This window comes from Felis catus, chromosome A1, assembly GCF_018350175.1.
Source record: "Felis catus isolate Fca126 chromosome A1, F.catus_Fca126_mat1.0, whole genome shotgun sequence".
Lineage (NCBI taxonomy): Eukaryota > Metazoa > Chordata > Mammalia > Carnivora > Felidae > Felis > Felis catus.
The window spans coordinates 64,304,409-64,322,777 of record NC_058368.1 but is presented as its reverse complement, the minus strand read 5'-3'; the positions used below and the strand labels follow the sequence as shown (position 1 = coordinate 64,322,777).

Here is an 18,369-nt window from a genome sequence, read left to right as displayed (position 1 = left end):
TCTCATTAACAGTAAAAGGCATAAATAATGGCAACTCAAAATTTCTGAAGAACAAAGATCATGAATAACCCAAAGTATGCCAATTCATTAGCATTAGATTTCACCGGAGTCCACAGATGATGTTCAGTACATGCTAGATGATAAGGAAGGTGCAAGAATGGAAATGAGAGAATGTTGAACCCTGTCGCTGTGTGTTGCCCTCCCTGTACTCCTCTCATTTCTTCTGGAAAAGGTATTCTTCATCTTGGCATTATTTTCTTCTCTAACCATGAGGTCAGAATGGGAACCAGCAAATTCTTACACAATCCTCAGCTCCATAGTTATAGATTTTGGTTTAAAGATACCACCTGAGCAAGACTGGGCCAAACATAGGAACACATTCCTCAACCCATAATGATTAGTCTGGTTGTAGGCATGTGACCCAATATAGGCCAGTTAGAAACTTTCCCTCAGGATTTTTCAAAATGAAGCTGAAAAGGACTATATATATATATATATATATATATATATATATATATATATATATATACACACACACACACGCACACACATGTATTTTTTCTGTTTGGAAAGCAATGAAGATACAAGCATTGATGATGTCAGAAATCATCATTTTAGCCCTGAAGAAACACGGTCTGAGATAATTTGCCTGGCACACAGCAAAAAATGAGAGGTACAAAGAGAATCCCAATGGTTATAATTCTCCAATTCCTCTTATTGAGAGTCTTCTACAGTTTACATGAGCCAAATAATCCTCCATTTTGCTTAAGTATGTTTGCATTGGATTTCTTACATTTACAACCAAAAGTGCATTAGCTCTAGCTAATATGCACTTAGCACATGTTTATGATTAAGGATAATATACTTATAATTATTTTCTGTGATAGCAAGCGTCGCTTAATCACAGAAAGGAAAAACATAATATTTTAAGGTTTATAGAAATGAATAAAATTTTCACTGAGTTGTTTCTTTTTTCTTTAGTTTTCTTTTGATCTCATGTTTTAAGAAGAAATGTGTGAACAAAATATTACTTGGAACTTGGGAAAAGTTAAATGCAAAAAATAAAATAAAATAAAAGGGATTCAAAGTAACACTCATCTCTCAACATATTGAAAAATGCAGCCTTTCATTCCTTCTTGGATACATTATTATATAATCAAAATAAGGTTTGTCCATAATTATAATTACAATGACTGTGCTTCATACACTCAATGAGAATATATTGAACAAAGAATTAGACATCAGCAGGAGTTTTTCAGTTTGACATACTGAGAGATCTAAGTAATTCTCAGCATGCTCTGAACTTTAATGTGTGTGTGTGTGTGTGTGTGTGTGTGTGTAGGCATAATATATATAATATATCTATATATAGTCATAGGTAAAAGCCTGCCTATATATTGCAGGCTTTTACCTATGCCTATTTTTCTTAAAGGATTCCTGAGACACAAAGCTATATACACTAGTCTAAAGGGAATATCATAGCTTTTTTAAAATAAAAAAATTGTGTTTGAACTGATGTAGTCAGTATCAACACTTCTGTCTGAATTTTAAAATAAAACCTCAGTGGTTCTATAACTGATGAATTCTGTCCCTTTAGTACAAATGGGCAAATCTCTTGACTGTATGAAGACTCCCAAGGCAGATCCAACACTAATATTTCCTTAGTAGTGTTGAAAATCTTGAGCCTTTAATTTGACTTACAGAATATCCAAACACAAATTATAAAAATAATAATGATCAGTGTTCTCTTTGGAAATTATAGTCCCCTAATTGAAAATAGACAATATTGTATTTCAAACCATATGAAGCCAACTTTAAATTTTTATGAAAGAAAATATTTGTTTTCACTATTAAGTTTTTATTTCCAATATAGAGAATTGACCATTTTCTGACACCAGGGACATTTATATTTGGAAATTGAGAATTCTATTGATTAATTTAGTAATGTTACTTCTGCTTTCACACTAAGGGAAAGGTGATATTGGAACTAATGAATTAAGTTCTCAGATATTTCATATAACTTTTATGGTAAGTGGACCATAGGCTAGAGGCTGCTGATTTAGGAGACTGGAATACACAGACCTCTGCAGTGAAAAGAACAACGAAATATTTCCCGCTACTTGACTAAGTAATGGTCATGTACTTATTTATTTATTTCTAACAGAGAGTCTAATTCTAAAAGAATCTTACTTCCTAGCTTTACAACTATCTGGCAGTATTGAGCTCTCTTTAATTTCCTTTGATGTAACTTTGACATGACAGTTACCATGGAAAAGAGTCAGACAGTATTTGTTGACTTCCCTTTAGATGTTAAAAACTTTTCTAGATGAAATAAAAAGTGTGTATTGCCTACCAAAATTACTCGTCATCTGTAAGTCAGGTACCTCCATGATGTCTCAATTTTAGTATGGAATTAATGCAATAGGACTTGGTTTGGACTCACTGTTTTCCATCTCATTTTGAGTACATGGTCATTTCTCTATTTCTAAGATAGAGATGTGACTCCAATTTTTCAGAAATAACTTATGTGTATCCTTTCTTTAAAAGTGATTTGCTAGTGAAGATAATACCAATAGCCAGCTTGAATCAGAAATTAAAATTTATCAGGCCACTTAGTCATCTTTGTCATTGGCATCAAGGGCTATAAAGGTGCTGGTTTTCTTTCTAGACATCATTGTTGAAAGGTGCAGTGATCTTCCTAAGGCCTGACTTTACTCATTATTTTATTAATTTATTTACTCATTTACTCAACCATCCATATCTGCATTTCACTCATGATGGAAGCAAGAATAACATGTGAGCTAATTATATCATACAAAATTTTCAACTGTAGGTTATAAATTTGGACCTCAGAATCCTCTGGGGAAATCATTATCTATCAATAAAGAAGTGTTACTAATTAATAAGGAGCATATCAATGACCCATAAACAAACCTGTCAATGGGAAACATTTTTAATCAGACACAGCTAGTAACAGAATCAGTTTTAGGTGCCCGAAATATAGTGGAATACAGCACGAGTAAGTTTCCGGCTATCATGGAGATAGCATGTAAGTAAAGAGAGACACACAATACATAAATACATAATAGAGTGCTATGATACTGAGGGGATGGTTGACCGCTTTAGAGAAATCAGAAATGATTTCTTAGAGAAGATGATATTTGACCATAGACCAAAGAAATAAGAAGGAGCCTTATGTCAGAAAAGCCAGCACCAGAATCGCAGGAAGAGGAAACTAGCAAGTGCAAGGATTTTGAGGCAAGAATCTGTTTGTCACATTGAAGATCAAAAGGAGGCCCATGTAGCCATGCGGCTATAATATAGTGCCTTAGTATGCAATATGTCATCATATATATGTCCTATATATCATGTTTTACATACATGTATATGTGTATATATACACATGTGTATATATATACACATATACATGTGTGTATAAGTATATATTATTTATATACTTTTATATATACATATATACATATATTTTTTTCTGAGAAAAAAACTTTTACTATGAAATTAAAAGCAGGCAGCAAACGCAACTTATTCTGCATGTCCCCAAAGATATTGGGGGTGGGGTGCACATATGCCCCACAGGAATTAAGAATAAAGTGGAATTACAGAATCAAAAAGATACAAAAGTACTACAGCAGGTTATGATTTTACACAGGATGTTAAATGACTAATGCTGACAATAAAATTTACTATAAATCTGAAAAAGCAGTACATATTGCTGAAATGAAACATACCTGTTGTGAAAAATGACGCACGGTGTCCAAGTATAACATATCAAAAAGCAGGGCTTACCCAGGCTGATGAGGACAGGCAGTGTCACAGCCAGTGGTCGCACCACATATCGTCCTACTAAGGACACGATGCATACATACATATGTCATATTATGCATGTGACATTTCCTTTTCTGAATACTATGATATTTCAAATGTATTCTTGGTACTTCCAAATTTCAACTTAACAAGTATGAAGTCTATAAGAAAATGGCAGGCTTTGAGGGGTGGATATTTTATTATTGTTTTATATCCTTGGAACCTCAGCAAAGAGAATTGTGAGTGCAAAAGATGCTGATAAAGCATATTGGGAGTCTGTGAGTGGAGGTGTTTCATGAAGTCTTTGTGTGAGCAGAGACTGCATCAGAGCTGTCTCCTTACCCCTGTCTTCAGTACCACTCACCTCCCCCCTCTTCTGAGCTCACTCACCTTTAGTTGTACAGTTCATATTGTTTCCATGGCAGTTTTCAGTATCTTAACGTTTCCTGTATAGCAGGCCCACCCAAATAAACATTATTTTAACTTAGGATCATGCCACGCACGATAGCAGTCTTTCTACTCTCTGAGGATAGAAAAGGGAATATGCCGCTTTCACCCACTGCTTTCTATGTCTGGCAACCGCATGCCTCTGTCTTTGTGCTTTGTTTATCAGTAAGAGGAGCTGCTGTTGATGTTGAAAGTTCTCCCAGTTACCCTGGGTCTGACGTGGATGAGGAGAGGAAAGGGCAGAGTTACAGCTTTGATGTTGGCATGTTAGAAAGCAGAAAACAGAATAGCTTAGCAGCTAGAGAAATGTTGCCTTTGGATCACGAACAGAAGGGCCAAGGCAAAAGTTTTATAAATAAAAGTGAAATTTCTCCAAGACTTCATGACTAAAATCTTTAGTGAGGCCACTTAGTTTTCAATAAAGTTTTCAGTTGGAGACTAATTTTCTTTTAGGATTGTAATTATATTTTAGGACTGATTAAATATAGAACAATAAAAAACTAATCAAGCCTCTACTTCTCCCTCTTAAAAATCATTTATATTAAATTTTAAAATACATATTAAGCATATATATCTGTATGTTAAGTGCTTTGTGCATAGAAATCTTCATTTCCATTCTTATTGCTATGTAAAAGTAAGTATATGCCTTTCAAATAAAACATTACCTCTCTAATTAAATCTTGTAAAAATATCAGGAGCTATCAGCATAAGTGGTTGTAAAAGTGATGGTAATATTTCAAAAATTTTAGACAAACTATTTAATAATAGATATTTAATACTTTATTGATGGTATATTATGTATTATTACTTTTATGAGATGGAATACATCTTTTTTTCCAATAAATTTTATACAGAGAGGAATAAATTTTGAAGATATTATTAATGAAAAGCAAAATTAATTCTTCTGTAATTAGTTCTTCATTATGCTTTCCTAGCTCCTTTGGCTCTTGCCCTACTGGCTCTCTTAGTCTCTGGAAGGCTTAGCAAGTTCCTGCCAAAGGGTCTGTGCACAGACTCTGTCCTGCTCATCAAATGTTCATACTCTCCTTAAATGTGATTGTTTAATCACACTGAATCGCCTCTGAATCTAGGCACACCATGAGTATGTAATAAACCTATGTTGAGTGAATGAATCAATGAATCAATGAAATCCTGAGCTAAACTTAATGGCCAGGAAAACTTTCCAAAGGCAAATACAAATTATTTTTATTGGAGATGTTCAATATGGAAGATTCTGAACTCACCTCCTCCCACCAACACAACAAAATTATATCTATGTATGCAACAATTCTCTCTGAAAAGCTAGCTGAACATCTTCTCCACAATACAGAATAAAAGAACCACACTGAGAGTCGTAGGAGCGGCAGAGACATGGTCTCACCAAAAACCCAACCCCTGGTGTGGTGACCCATGATTGGGAGGGATCTCACAAATACAGAGCTTCTCCCTGAGGAGTGAAGCGTTTATGCTCCACACCAGGCACCCCAACCCTTGGAATGTGCATAGGAGAGATGAACCCCCCCAAATATATGGCTCTGAAAACCAGGGAGGATATATCTAGGAGAACCAGAGGACAATAGGGAATGAAAATTCAGCTCTTAAGGGGCTGGTGCACAGACTCACTTGCCCCAGGACACAGCCAAACGGGAGCAGTTTACAAAGCACCCAGAGCACATGAAAAGGAGATTCATTTGCTAATCTTAAAGCATCTGCCAGAGGCGCAGAAGTCTGTTAGAACCCACTCCAGGGCCTGAGGCACTGATGGGCGCCATTTATGCACTCCCCTCTGACCTGCCAGCACCATGGGGCATACTCTACCACCTACTACTCCCACAATCCTGCTAAAGCCTGAGCACCTCACCCTTGCTCCCACACTCCCACCAAAGCTGATAACTGAAGGTCCACCAGAGTATGGCTCCTATAGCCCCACCAAAGCCATGCATGTAGCCCACACAGGGAATGCCCCTGAGCATCTTGCTCTAGTGGCCAGGGGGATAGTGTTTCAGGGCCCCACAGATCTGGAACAAACAGAGTGACAGTTCTTGGCAGGCTATCACCCCCAGCGTACCACACAGACATGAGACTGAAACATATCCCCAGTCTTCCTAGGGGAAAGCCATATGCTTATCACACATCCAGGGGCTACAGAAGGGTTCTCAAGGAACATAGGCCAGACAATGTCATCTTTTTGCTCTCCCTTGGCCACATAATAGCTTGCCAGCACATGCACAAAAGAGCTCATCTATTCATCTGAAGCCCCAATATTTGCAACCGTCACCAAGAGGACACCTCCAGGTCACCTGGTCTGAAAGCCAGCAGGATTTACAATTGTCCCACAGGACTATATGTATTTGCTTACCTTAAACTCTACTGCCTAAGGATCTAGCTTTCAATCAGCCTGAAACTATGTGCTGACATTTATCCATAGAAGATGTACAGATGACCAAGAGGCACATTAAAGATGCTCAACATCACTAATAATCAGGAAAAAGCAAATCAAAACCACAAGGATATAGCACCTTACCCCTGTTACAATGACTATTATCAAAAAGAAGCAACAAGTGTTAGCAAGGATGTGGAGGAAAGAGAACACTTGTACTCTGCTGGTGGGAATGTAATTTGGTGCAATGCTATGGTAAACAGTTCAGAGGCTTTAAATTTAAAAAATTAAGAATAGAAATACCATATGATCCAGGAATTCCCCTTCTGGGTATTTATTCAAAGAAAATGAAAACACTCAATCAAAAATATATATGCACCCCTATGTTCATTGCGGCATTATTTACAATTAGCCAACATATGCAAACAAGTGTACATCAATGGATAAATGGATAAACTGTGGTATATTTGTTCAGTGTAATGCCATCCACCCACAAAAAAGAATGAAAACTCACCATTTGCAATGATGTGGATGGACCTAGAGGATTATGCTAAGTGAAATAAGTCAGACAGAGAAAGAGACCATGTGATGTCACTTGTACATGAAATCTCAAAATCAAAACAAACAAACAAAACGTAACTCATAGATACAGAGAACAAGTTGGTGGTTGGCAGAAGAGAGGGAGTTGGGAGGTTGTCAAATGGGAGAAAGGGATCAAGAGGTACACACTTCCAGTTATAAAATAAATGATAGAGATGTAATGTACAGCACTGTGACTATAGTCAATAATGGTGTATTGCACATTTGGAAGTTGCTAAGAGTAAATCTGAAAATTCTCATCATAAGGAAAAGGTAAATTTTGTTGATTTTGAAGACTTAATGGGGTGATTATTTATTTATTTATTTTAAAGTTTTGTTAATGTTTTATTTATTTCTGAGAGAGACACACACAGAGACAGAGCCTAAGCATGGGAGGGGCAGAGAGAGGGGGAGACACAGAATCTGAAGCAGGCTACAGCCTCTGAGCTGTCAGGACAGAGCCCAACGTGGGGCTCGAACCCATGAGTGGTGAGATCATGACCTGAGCCGAAGTCGATGCTTAACTGACTGAGCCACCCACGCGCCCCAGTGGGGTGATTATTTAGCAATACATACAAATACTGAATCAGTGTTGTGCACCTGAAACTAATATAATTTTATTTATCAATTACACTTTAATAAAAAATCTTCAGAGCATAAATTAATTTTTATAAAATAATTATTTTATTAAATATTATAATACTCTATTCTAAATGAAGTACAATTGGGTAGTTTGTTACTCTAAGTTGCTCATCGAAACCTATTTTCTAGAGTTACAGTGTTTTCTGTTTATGTCCTGTCATCTCACCTCATGTCTGGTTTTAAATTAGTTGTTTATTCTTATATCCTTCTTCACCGTGACCATTGACACATGTATACAGTGGCAGAATGAACATATTAAGTAGGAATACAGTGTGGTTATTAAAGGCAGTGGGTTTGTCCTCAAACAGATTTGGATTTCAACACTACATTTGAACACTTGTCTGGCAACAGGAGCTAATTAATGTTATTTTATTATTATTATTATTATTATTGTTATTATTATTATTTTAATTTGTGGTGGGAACGTGTGCATGGCTCAGTCGGTTAAGCATCCCACTTCAGCTCAGGTCGTGATCTCGTGGTTCGTGCGTTTGAGTCCTACATCTGGCTCTGCACTGATGGTGTGGAGCCTGCTTGGGATTCTCTCTCTCCTTCTCTTTGCCCCCCCCCCCCCGACTCATGCTCTCTCTGACTCTCAAAATAAATAAATAAAATAAAATAAAAATTAGGGGCCCGAGAGGCACGTGGGTGGCTCAGTCAGTTGAGCGTCTGACTTCAGCTCAGGTCATGATCTCATAGCTCATGAGTTCCAGCCCTGTGTGGAGCTCTGGGCTGACGGCTAAGAACCTGGAGCCTGGTTTGGATTCTGTGTCTTCATCTCTCTCTCTCTCTGCTCCTCCCCTGCTTCCTCTTTCTCTCTCTCTCTCTCTCATCAAAAATAAATAAACATTAAAAATAAATGGGGGCCGATATACTCCAATGATTATCTTAAAGATTAAATTCACTAATGAATATAAACCCAATACATACAATATACTTTTCATAGTGCCTGAGTTATGTTGTTCTAATCTTCTTTGGTAAATTTACAATTCTAGATACTGTTTAGGTCCCACCTTGCTATTTAATTTTAGAAGCTGTGCATGCCCAATACTAAATTTAGAAAACACATATTTTATGTCCATATATAGATTATAGCTCAAAAATATTTACTGTACAAGAAAATACATAGAGCTTAATATCAAATTATATTGTAATACTCATTTATATTGTAGGGCCGTGCAATCTTATGACTTGACTTTTAGATGCGTTTTCAATCCTTTTCCTTGTTTTTAATTTGTGCCTTCCTAAATTATCCTTAATGCGAACCATCTCCACACATCTATACCAGAGATCTTTGTTAGACTCTAATGCTTCTCTGATTGAAGCTTTAGAATTTTCAGTGATAATTATCATAAAATAACCTTATTTTTTTCTGCTAATACATGTCTTTGAATCTGTGCCCCTTTAGCTGTTCAATCATGATCCTACTTCAGATTTTGAGGAAATGTCCTTGAAGACCACGTTGTTGGAGAAAGACCATTAAAAGTGAGATCTGTCAGGGAAGCTAATGGCAGGTCAGAAAGAGCCTAGTATATGCCCTCTGCTAATCCCTTTTACACTTGAGTTTTATTTTTTTCTGTTCTCTTCCCTAATGAATACCTGAATTACCATACCATAATGTGTACCTTCAGGCTACGGCCAACTGAAACTGACTTCTAAATTCATAGGTCACAGATCCAGCCATGACCACTTTGCAATTTCTGAATGAGGATACTGTTTTTCTGTAAGGACATGTGCAAAAGCATTGTCAGGCAGGTTTGAAGCAGTGGAATGAGCGTTGAACTTGGAATGATGGGATTTCTCTTTGTATCCTGGCCTCTCTTAATTTGCTCAGGGACTTTGGAGACTTGTTTCAACTTTTCTTTCTCCTCACCTGCAAATAATGAATCAGCATACCTAGACCATGGTGGCAGTGTCAGGATTCAGTGGGTTTCTACATGGCAAAGCCTACTACACACATTGCACACCTGCCTGAGCCTGCAGTGCACTGAACACGGCTCTGGAGTCAGATAGAGATATTTGTGATTTCTGCCTCAACCACACGTGATGAGTTGTGAAATCAGGCAAGGTGCTTAAACTCTCTGAGCATCGGGTTTGTTTCTCCAGTTGTAAAATGAGGATAATTATCTCTATAGGGTTTCTGAAAATAAATGGCCATAAAGAAGTAATGGTACCTAGATAGACTCAATAAACTAGAGTTACCTATAGCAAAATATGGAATGCAAAGTTAGGGAAACAGGGAGAGGGTGAGCAACTTAGAGTGGAAAGGTTTTCAGCCCAATTAAACCTTGATACTAAAACCCATTATGCAAATAGCCAGGTTTTTAAATTATATTCAGCTTATAATTTACCCATTCTAAAGTATATCCTGCTGAATATGAATTTTTTTAATTTGAAGAATTAATATCTTAATAAAACTATAGAGTCATAAATATTAAAATGCTTCACATGTTTTTCATAGCCTTAGCAAATATTTATAATTAGATTAGACATAATGTGCCTGCATGGCTGCTTCCTGAAGTAATACGTCTTAGTTAAAGAGAGTGTATCATGGTGCTACCCAAATAGGAAGTGACTGTTCCTATCCCTGACAGCCACTGGTGTGCTGGGAGACAGCAAGAGAACGTGGAGCAAGGTGGTTACAGACAGGACCGTAGGGCTAGGTTCCTGGGATGCCCCCCCCCCCCAAAAGCAGGTGGTCAGCAACTAGTAGAGCATTAAACAAAGGTTGCTAAAGACTATGCTTTTTTAAAAATGTAAGTTTTTCCTAATACAAAGACTAAAACCTTTATTTTTTTTTTAACATTTATTTTTGAGACAGAGAGAGACAGAGCATAAACAGGGGAGGGTCAGAGAGAGGGGGAGACACAGAATCTGAAACAGGCTCCAGGCTCTGAGCAGTCAGCACAGAGCCCGATGGGGGGCTTGAACTCACGGACCGTGAGATCATGACCTGAACCGAAGTCGGACGCTTAACCGACCAAGCCACCCAGGCACCCCCTAAAACTTGTTTTACATGGGCCATTGGGTGGATTGTTTTTAAAGTTTATTTATTTGTTTTGAGAGAGAGAGAGAGAGAGAGAGAGCACATGCAAGCAGGGGAGGGGCAGAAAGAGAGGGAGAGAGAGAACCCCATGCAGGCTCCATGCTGTCAACACAGAGCCTGATGTGGGGCTTGATCTCACAAACCGTGAGAGCATGGCTCAGTCTGTTAGGCCTCTGGCTCCTGATTTCAGCTCAGGTCATGATCTCAGGTCATGATCTCAGGCCATGAGATTAAGCCCCGTGTCAGGCTCTGCTCTTGAGCGTGGAGCCTGCTTATGATTCTTTCTTTCTCCATCTGCCCCTCTCCCCTGCTTATACTCTTTCTCTCTCGAAAGAAAGAAAGAAAGAAAGAAAGAAAGAAAGAAAGAAAGAAAGAAAGAAAGAAAGAGGGAGGGAGGGAAGAAGGAAGAAAGAAAGAAAGAAAGAAAGAAAGAAAGAAAGAAAGAAAGAAAGAAAGAAAGAAAGAAAAAGAAAGAAGAAAAGAAAAAAGGTATTTCTCTTACTTTTAAAATGCATACAGTCTGCTAAGAAGAAATAGGTAAGTCACAATAGAGTAATACATTGTTATTGTGGAATAAAAAAGTTGTACAGTCTACAATGGGAGCACAAAAAATGGAGTGGTTAATCCCCCTGGCCAGTGAAAGGCTCTCAAAACAGAAAGTAGGGGAGGTACCACTTATTTACAAGAGAAGTATCAGAAAGAATGAGAGACCAGTGGGGTAGAGCTGAACAAGGATGGCCCTCCAGACCAGCTCACAGAGCATAGCCAACTTCTCAGTGGCTGAGTTAATTTACGTACAATGATAATAAAACTCCATTTCAGAGTTTAAATGAGTATAAAATTCCATTTCAGAATTTAAATACAACCATTCTCAAGATGGACTTAATCATATCAAGCAAATCCATAGTTGAAGAACTCTCTCTTACCTGTTATTCAATATAGGAAACTGCATCCGATATAGATCAACTTTCACTGTTAGTTACATAAACACAATAAAATGAATACTAGTTATTATGTCATGGTACTCTAAATATTGAGTCCAGAATTTATATCTTATTAATATAAATGTAAATATGGTTTGATTCCATCTTAAATTATGAAACAGTAAACTTTATTTTTAATAGAAAAAGGGAACATTTATCTTATTTCCTTATATCTTAATAGGTAGTTATCGCATTAATAGTATCCTTAAAATTTCTGTAGGAGTATAATGTGCAATATATTTTTAATAAGCTTGCAATAAAATTTCATGATTATTGCATCAGATAAACTTATTCCAGGTTTAGAAAAGTTATAATGGACTATGTTATATTTGTCAAGTAAACATAAAGTTATTTGTTGTAATGTATGGTCTACATTTCAGTAATCTGCAAACCCATTCCTGGACATAGAAATAAAATCATTCCAAAATGAAAATGTTCTTTTTTTTTTTTTTTTATTCCCAGGCCATCTAAAATTAATGAACCCTGTTCTCACCTATAGGCATCTAATTTCGCAATTACCAAATGCATCAACTAAACAACACTTTTTTCCTCACATTCAAAACTAAAATAAACTCAAGTCATATTACTGAATGATATATTATTTCAAGATCATTAGGAAAAAGAAATGTGAAAAAGGAATGACCACTGTTATTACGCACTGCTGTATTTACTTATTAAATCCACTCCGTGAAATATTGAATAATTCTGTTAAACAATGAGCTCCATCTGTCTTTTTAGTTTGTTGTGCTGTGTCTTATTTTGCTTTTATTTTATATCACCATTTATTGTCACGCACTTAGTGGATATGAATGAAACAGCTTAGTGAAAACCAAAGGTATAAAATAAATACACTCATTAAATAAAGGCCTCTTTTGTCTGTCTCATCCTTTCCCTTTAGTTTTTCTCCCGTTAGGTGCCATTTTTACTCTCAACTCTGACAATTAATTAATAGAGGGCTTGTTCAAAGCTGTGCTTTTAGCAAAGTAGCTTCCTCCTATTGTATTTCTTTGAAGATAATCAATTGGAGCCTCTTTTAGCTGTCAATAAGTCTTCACAGCCTCCTTTCTTTCCTCCTGTCATCAGCAAGTGATACATTTAGAGCTACATGGGAGCCAATCTAAATTATCCCCGAGGAAAAAAAAGTAAGCTTGATATTATATATGCTACTAGTAATTTTTAAGAGCCCTGCTACCTCAAAATAGAGATGCCAGCAGTCACAACTGACAATATATCTCTTTGCTTGAGACTGAAACGGGAGAAAGGAGCAAAATAATGCTAAAGTAGGTACTGTCATGCATATCACAATTTGATTAAATGGGTTTTAGAATGCAGCTAGTTACCATAGTGGAATTTTTATGTTAAAAAGTTAATAAATAAAAAGTCAGTGACACAATTTGTGGTAGAAGAAGGGGAAAAAAATCTTGAGGGGAGTAAAGAAGACTTTATTTCACATTTAGTCATAATGTTCTTTATATGAGTAATTAAGTCTGAGGATATTGTACTGAACAATGATGATAGAAATTAATAGATTCTAAATGAAGCATTTTCCTTTTATTCTCAACAGCTGTTCATTTTTACTTAGTGTGCACATCTTTCCCCCAAAAAGACAAAAGTAAAATTATTCTTTAGGAAATTAATCACATGCGTCTCATTATTTCAAATAAAATGGTCTAAAACCTGACTTCTTAAATGGAGAAATCTCTTCACTGCATCAGCCTCAGAATCTCGTCAATGAGGAGTGCAGTGCCACCATCTGGTAGGTAGGGGGATCGCTTTTCTTTGTCTAGAGAGTTAACCTGGAACATTGGAATCCAATTGTGGACATGTATGTAGTATGAAAAATAAATGGTATTAAGCATGTGCTTCATTTACTTTATTATAATGGTGCAAAGTGTTGTAATTGAGTCCACTGAGAACATGGTTTGATGTATGGTTTACTTAAAAGTATTTCTGAGTTTTCTTTCAGTAGGAAGCAATCACTATGGCAAACTCAACAAGCCTTAGCAACTTCATAGGTTAAGATAGCAAATGAGTAATTTATTTAACAATTTTTTTAAATATTTATTTATTTTTTGAGAGACAAAGTGTGAGTGAGGGAAGGGCAGAGAGAAAGGGAGACACAGAATCCAGAGCAGGCTCCAAGCTCTGAGCTGTCAGCACAGAGCCCAATGTGGGGCTTGAATTCACAAACTGGGAGATTATGACCTGACCGGAACTAAAGGCAGTCAGTTAACCAACCAAGCCACCCAGGTGCCCCATGAGTAATTTATTTTTAAAAATGCACAGGGAAGGGGCGCCTGGATGGCTTGGTCAGTTAAGCCTCCAGCTCTTGATTTTGGCTCAAGTCATGATCTCATGGTTTGTGAGTTGAAGCCTTGAATTGGGCTCCATGCTGACAGTATAGATGGAGCCTACTTGGGATTCTCTCTCTCTGGCCCTCCCCTGCTCATGCACTCTCTATCTCTCTCAGAAATAGATAAATAAACATTTATTAAAATTTTTAAAACATGTACAGGGCAAAGAAATATAACTCTCAAGACAAACATTGGCGCCTACTGCATTATATTTTTAAGTTGCATGTGTTACTTTAAATGGGAGGGGGTTGATTTCTGCATGTAAATATGGATTACATGGAGAATTTTCATGCATATGGAGAGGACAGTTTCAGAAGTTCAAGTTTATACAACAGGTGCATAATGATTTTCCACTAAAACATGCTTATATAGACATTACTTCATTCCATTCTCATAATAACCAATGAAGAACTTGATTCTAGATGAGGGAATTGAGAGGCAAACTAGGCAAGTTTCCTGTCCTAGACGATGCAGGGAGTAGTGATGCAGAATTCAAATGCAGGACAATTCCAATTATGAGTTTTCTACAAGCACTTCCCTCAATTCCCTGAATATCTAAACATTGTTCTACATAAGAGACAAAAGGTTTAATTTGCTTTTTTCCCAAGCATTCATGTTCACTTCCTCATGCCAAAAATAGTCAACCAGTTAACTATTAGCAAATATACTGTATGTGATTATAGAAACCTGGATATTATATAATGTACATTTCCATAACATTTACTCATTTTACATATATATTATGTATGAGATATTATATAGGTATCTACAATTGCTACTAAAAGGTTTAGATAGATAGATTGATAAAATTTTCACATGAATCCTAACTCAGATTTTCCTTGCAGTCCCAGGGTATTATACTACATGGAATGGTAGTGACAATAATTCTTTGAATATACAGATACTATTAAGGTTCTTTACCAAATTTCACAGCTTAGGTGCCAAAAATATCAAAGCACTTATTAGGGATCCACATTCACAATGTCTTGATTTAAAATGATTGCAAACTACAAAAGATCTATAAAACATTCAGAAGATAATTGCCACCAGAATGATTTTCTTTAAAAGGTCAGTTTTTTGGCTATATTGTCTTCAGAAGGAACTCTCTTAGGATCTGGGTTTTTGAAACACAGTTTCCTTTGAGACCCTTTTTCAGTAGTATCTGATTATACTATGCTTACATTTAACCTTACGTTAATATTTCATTAGTGTTCAGAGTTGTGTTATTATATTTTCTCTTTGAATATTTTTCATTAATTGAATCACTACTAGCATACGGTTTTCATATATATTTTTTTCATATATTTTTAACTGAAAAATATCACTGTAAAAATAATACAGCGCTTGCTTTATTTATTCCTTTCCAAAGTTCATTGAGGACCTAGTAATATTTGTGTCTTATCATTTGTATTAAACCATTTACTTTGGTAATCAACCAGCATAGCCTAATGTGGCTACAACATAGTAGCATAAGCTAATTGGCAATGATACAGAACAATTTCTCAACCTTAAAAATGTTGGGTTAACTTAGAACTACACTATTTTATGTTTTGTTTTACTTTTTAATTTGAGTAAAATTTATTTAATTAAACCAAAATCATCAGATCATTTGCCAATTTGATAAACTCACCTAGGTCTAAAGAGACCTAGCTCTGTGAAGGGGAAAAATAACACATTTCTGGGGCACGTGGGTGGCTCAGTCAGTGAAGTGTCTGACTTTGGCTCATGTCATGATCTTGCAGTTCATGGGTTAGAGCTCCATGTTGGGCTCTGTGCTGACAGCTTAGAGCCTGGAGCCTGCCTAAGAGTCTGTGTCTCCCTCTCTTTCTGCTCCTCCCCTGCTCACACTCTGTCTGTCTCTCCCTCTCTCAAAAATAAACATTAAAAAAAAAACATTTCTTATTACTGGGGTGAGAAGTGGCATTTATTTTTGAAGACTCCCTAAATATACTTTTTATAAACAATAAGGTAACCATTTTGTTTCTTTCACTGCAGTACGCAGGCATTGCCCCTACTTGTTCACAAGACTGTGAAAATACATCTTACTAAATTTAAGAGAATTGATACTAATTATTTTGAGCTACAGATCTGGTAGGTGGTACCTATTCCTATACAATGTTGGGGATAAAAATCATTGTGTTCACTTTCACACACATTACCAACTTGAAAGAAAAAATTTCAACACACTACATGGATAACAAAATTGAATACTGTGTTTTATCCCACCAGAGCTGGGGCCAACTGAAGCTAATAAAGGTTCCTGAGCATTGAGTGAACCTATCCAGTCAGACACCTGCTATATCAAACTAAGGACTGTTTTCTAGCCAATGAACATTAGGACTTGGTATAACCAACTGTGTGTAGATCTATGAACTCATCTATCCTATCACAAGTTTCTAATACTCAATTTACAAAATTACCATGAACTCTTTTTTGTGTTTTTTTTTTTTTGACATTTAAAAATCCCATGGGGCGCCTGGGTGGCTCAGTCGGTTAAGCGTCTGACTTAGGCTCAGGTCATGATCTCGCGGTTTGTGAGTACGAGCCCCGCGTCAGGCTCTGGGCTGACCGCTCAGAGCCTGGAGCCTGTTTCAGATTCTGTGTCTCCCTCTCTCTCTCTGGCCCTCCCCCGTTCATGCTCTGTCTCTCTCTGTCTCAAAAATAAATAAATGTTAAAAAAAATCCCTGACTTTTCCCCCATTAGCAATTTACTTAGTGAATTTCTTCATTGGTGTGTTCCTTGCCTGACACATTAAGAGACTTGGCTTTGTAAAATTTTGTTTAGCTCTGGTGGTCATTGTTTTACTGCATTAAAATCATTGTGTTTCAAGTTTCACATTAATTACTAGGAAAAGAATAAATGAAGACATCAACTTCAGAATTTGAAGGCACCTTATAAATCACAGACACCCTCTTATAATAATAATGCACTAAAGTGATTTAAAAGCTCTCCTACTAGACACACCTAACTATGTTAAGTAAAAATAAAACAAATGAAAATCTTTAAATTTTTGTAATGTTTATATGTATTTTTGAGACAGAGACAGAGCATGAGTGGGGGAGGGGCAGAGAGAGAGGGAGACAGAATCCGAAGCAGGCTTCAGGCTCTGAGCAGTCAGCACAGAGCCTGACACAGGGCTTGAACTCATTAACCGTGAGATCACGACCTGAGCTGAAATAGGATGCTTAACCAACTGAGCCACTCAGGCGCCCCACAAATAAAATTATTTTTAATGCCTCGCTGAATTTTCAACAACAACAACAAGAACAACAAGAAAGAATCCTTAGTTTTCCTAAAAGAAGGAGGAATTTAAATCTGGGATAACAAATGTTCAGTCTATCATTGGGGAATGCCTTGGGTGGTGAGGACAAGGGTAGAGGATTGCTCTTAGTTATTTAACGGCTCAATTTTAATGCAAAGACAGATGCTAAAGCTGTCTGAGGAGCTGAGGAGAAAGCAAAATGTGGAAAATGAGAGTATTCCACAAAGTTAGGACCCTCAGGGGGCTGCATTTGCAAAGACTGGTCTTTAAAAAATCCACCCAATGGCCCATGTAAAAATTAAAAAAAAAAAATTATATTCTCCTAGGGTCTGGAAAAAGTAATTTTTTCCTGACATGGCAAAGGAGCTTAAGTCCTCAACTAATGCAGTTTTGATGTTCAATTTTATGTTACATGTATAGATGTAACAAAATGAGAGGTTTCGTATGGAGTTCTGAAATGAGCTAATACAATCATCATGTGTGGTCTCATACTAAAAACATTCTCAATAAAACAAAACAAAACAAAGTTTGTAATAAAAATAATACACCGGGGTGCCTGGGTGGCGCAGTCGGTTAAGCGTCCGACTTCAGCCAGGTCACGATCTCGCGGTCCGTGAGTTCGAGCCCCGCGTCAGGCTCTGGGCTGATGGCTCAGAGCCTGGAGCCTGTTTCCGATTCTGTGTCTCCCTCTCTCTCTGCCCCTCCCCCGTTCATGCTCTGTCTCTCTCTGTCCCAAAAATAAATAAACGTTGAAAAAAAAATTAAAAAAATAAAAATAAAAAAAAATAAAAATAATACACCAAAATACAAACAGTACACAAAATAAAAAACAAGATTAGAGCTACACAAATTT

General features: G+C 36.7%; 1 protein-coding gene across 2 annotated transcripts in view; it reads right to left on the bottom strand.

The window, feature by feature from the left end:
• The window catches only part of GPC5 (glypican 5), a 1,421,162-nt gene that overhangs the window by 683,534 nt on the left and 719,259 nt on the right, over positions 1–18,369 (bottom strand). The window lies entirely within an intron of this gene.